Source organism: Etheostoma cragini, chromosome 3 (genome assembly GCF_013103735.1).
Source record: "Etheostoma cragini isolate CJK2018 chromosome 3, CSU_Ecrag_1.0, whole genome shotgun sequence".
Classification (NCBI taxonomy): domain Eukaryota; kingdom Metazoa; phylum Chordata; class Actinopteri; order Perciformes; family Percidae; genus Etheostoma; species Etheostoma cragini.
The window spans coordinates 12,061,579-12,065,818 of NC_048409.1; positions in this window are offsets into that span (position 1 = coordinate 12,061,579).

Consider the following 4,240-nt stretch of genomic DNA (forward strand, 5'->3'; position numbering starts at 1 on the left):
ATATTCATGAGCTTACATCTGCCATTACACATGTTTAGGGGAATAGGGCACTATTAATATACCATGTAAGGTGGTACGTGCTAGAGTACGTGGGTAAACCACCATCAGTGAGTCTGACCGTGGGGTAGGGACACCGCTGTACCAGGCAGTGTCCCACATTGTCCCTCAGAAACATACTCCTTGTCCCCCCTTGGGCTTGTTAGCAGGTGGTCACCCTAAAACACAGCAATGCTAATTTGTAGTTTTCTTTAGTGGTCAAAGGGACACATTGTCAATCTCAGATGCCTCAGCTACAAGATGTGACATAATTTGCATTGTGTTTTCTTCAACAGTCTAGATTTAGATTAAAATGTATAGAATTGATTCTATTTCCAGCCCTTTTGGTATCTTGAGGAGATTTATCATGACAATATCACTAGCACATGTGAAATAGCAACAAGCACAAAACAACACAATGTGCAAAAACTGAAATTTGACACCTGACTTAGAGAGACGACAATGTATGTTCGTAGTAATTTGATTGACCAACGAACAATCACTTAAAGGTTCCCTGCCACAGAAAACAATTTTAATTGCATTTTTTGAAATATACTGTATTACGTCCATATGGGTTTGTGTTGTGTCGTGAATGTGTAAATGAACAGCTACCTCCTCTTATTTAACTCTTATTTAACCAGGTAGGCTGTTGAGAACAGATTCTCATTTGCAACAGCAACCTGGCCAAAAATAAAGCATAAACTTGCAAGACGACGTACAGTTTTACATTCAATATAGTGCAAAAATACAAAACACAATAGGCTACATACAATTCTGATTAGGTAGGCATTACAAAGCCAGTGCAAAGTGTGATATAAGTGAGTCCATGGATATGCAAAAGCGATATGGTAATAACACAATATAAATAGAGAGTCTAGTATATAAATGTAGAAATTTAGCAAAGAGTCAACATACAGCAAGTTGTGGTCTAGTTAGTGAAGTAGATCAATAGATGTGCAAAAAATGACAACAGTGATGGGAAGAATAACAGTTATGCCAGGCAAAGTGCAAAAGAGCGTAAACAGATATGATAGCATTGCAGGTGAAAGTATGCAACTATGCAATGGGAAAAGACAGAGAATAATGGAATAATGCAAAAAGGATGTGCACAAAAGTGCATGAATTATAGAGAACAGTTAGCACGTACAGTGATTGGATAGGAGTCCAGACCAAATACTTTAAAGGTGATTAGTGGGATGAAGGTGTTGAGTTTTAGTGTTTTGTTGTTGTTCATTCCAGTCATTTGCAACTGAGAACTGGAAGGAGTGATGGCCAGAGGACGGGTGGGCTATCTGTTTGAGCGAAGGCTGCGCATGGGTAAAGCTATTGTGACCAGTGAGCTTAGGTACAGCGGGGCTATGCAAAGCAGGGACTTGTAAATGAGTTGATACCAGGCGTTGAGTGTGTAACGAGGGCCAGCCAACAAATGCATAGAGGTGTCAGTGGGGAGTGTTATGCATCCTTGTAATAAAAAATTAAGTTGCCAATAAAATGTTTATATGCTTAGTTTTTCCTGTGAAATCCTGTGTTGATCTATCTGTAGTTTAAAACCTGGAGATATACACAAAAGGCTAAATGTTTGTGGTCCGAGCAGGACCCACGCTATGACTTATGTTTCAAATTCCTAAATGTGTTTCCCGCATTCATTCATTTGTTCCTCAACTAAACATTCTATTCTGATGCCCAGCATGGTGCCACTATAGCACGTAAGGCTGCTTGGCAGGCAAAACTAGAACTATTACTCCCTCTGCTGGACGGCCTTAACTAAAAAAAGTGTATTGAAGTCCAGTAACAGACAATGAAATTCTAACCTGCATAAATATACAATAAAGATATTGTCCCAAGTATTTTGTTTGTGTGTTTTAATAAAACATAGATTCTGGTTCAAGACATTATCTAATCTTCATATGATCCTGTTTAAAAGCAGAAGTTAACATTGCAATTCACTGTATTGCTGGTTTCCAAGGCAGATTGATTAAGAAATCTAACAATAGCCGTCCAATTATCATAATCATTATTGTGATATTCAGAAACTGTACGAAATGTATATGATTTAAAAGTGTCAGTAGAGTAGTCATAGCAGAAGTTTAATCAGCATCTTGATATGTCACACCTGTGAGGTGGATGGATTATCTCGGCAAAGGAGAAGTGCTCACTAACACGGATTAAGATAGTTTGGGAACAATATTTGAGAGAAATATATATTTTTTTGTATATAGAAGAAGTCATAGCTCAGTCTTCAGCTTAAGAAAAATGGGGGGAAAAACAAAAAGTGTTTACAATTTTGTTCAGTGTAAGTGACGTGAGCTATTTGATTTTCTCTCCAGTTAATCAATTTCTGCAGCGTTCTGCATGAGCTTCAACTGACTCTCTACCCCGCCTGCCTGTTGTGTTGGAGCTTTCCCTGCAGGTACTGCAGGTGGGCGTGGCAGGGGGTCATCAGTCTGGCGAGTCCACACAGCATTCCTGGATTGGAGAAAAACGTTCTCTGGTTTATTGGCATTTCTTTAAACTAATCACAATTATCTTGGGCGGAGCTAAGCGCCGTACAGATCAACGGCACCTCTGCAAAATAACCTCGGAAAGGAACTTTTGGTGGAACATGTGTACGTGTCAGGAGGTCTTTTACAATTCTCAGGCTTGAATCAGACTCAGAGACGTTGGTTTAAGTCAAAATTATCTTTGCTTTTTTTCCTTAAACTCAGCAAATGTACACTCTTGTAGTGGATAAAAATAGAAGATCCAATTTAATGCAGTCTGTATGAAAGGGAATATAGTCTTTACCCTGAGTGAGGCAGGGAAAAGGCTAGCGGCACCCGTAATGTCCAGTCCGCTCTTCCTAGTCAGGGCGCCTGTGCAACGCTGCTGTGCCGATCTCCACGTCCAGCCCCGCACCACCTCAGCTCGTTTTTACAACTCCTTCCGGCTCTTCCTCACCAGAACCTCCCTGTGTAACCCTGGAAACACTGACTACAGCGCCAAGCCTAATGTACGTTTGGCCAGATTATGACAGAGACTTGTGAACAACACATTGCAGTAGATGAGTGTACTCTGAAATAAAATGATTTGCATGCTCCAATTTATCACTGGGAGAAAGAAAAGGCCCAGGGTCTCATTCACAAATGTGGCGTTTGCACATTTTCAGCACTGTTTTGTGCGTGCGCCATGTTTATAAATGACCCCCCAGACGATTTAGAAAAAAGCAAACTTGACAGGAGAAAGTGCAAACTCTGACCCATGCGGACGCACATTTTGGAGACAATGGGAATTGGCGACGCACATGGTGAGGAGCTGAACTGAAGTCAGACTTCAAAAAGTAATGTGGGAATAACGATAACTCCTAATATTTTCAAGTATTGATGTCTCACGCACATTTCTTTCGCACGTTATCATGAAGATTAAATCCAGCAGTGTTATTTGCACTTGAACTGAGTGAAACTTGTTCCATAAACACCTTGTAAAATCCAACTCAAATCTTAAATCAAAATTTGTTCTTAACGTTTAATCGTCCGCTACAGAGTGCAGGACAGGATGATGGGATGGTCCGACTCCATGGAACACAGGACAGCATTTAAATACCCTAGCACTAGATAACGGCAGAACACTAAACTAACTAAATATCTGTCTTTAATACTCTACATATTTCATCAAATGTCAAAGTCTGAAAATACATTCGGTCTGAACTTTAATACTGTTGGTGACAAAACCTGCATGAAGAAAAGTGTGTTTGCCTTTTAGACTTCTGTCTTTAAATTGGAGGGTGGGGGATAGGCTACCACTTGTTAATGCTGTGATTTTGGCAAGATGTCTACAATCACAAATTGTTGTAAACATATAATTATATTTCAATTTGCAGCAATTCCCAAGCATCTGAGAAGGTTTTTGCTTTTTCCCCACGAGTCATCATGATTCAGCATAAAGAAGAACTGCCAGCCCATTAAAATACTGAGCATTCACAAGGTGCTTTGCATTGACTATTTATGGTTAAAAATGGGCGTGTACAGGGTGGGATAAGAGTCTGATTCATGTACACACATTAGGTAATCTGGGATTGATAAAGGGAACATTGCATACGCATGGTTTTATAAATTTAGAGTTTTTTTGCGTGCGCCATTTTTGTCTTTTGGGTATACAAACACTTCTGGTAAGGATCCTACGCACATTTTAATAAAGTAGACCCCTGGCCACATATTTAAATGATAAA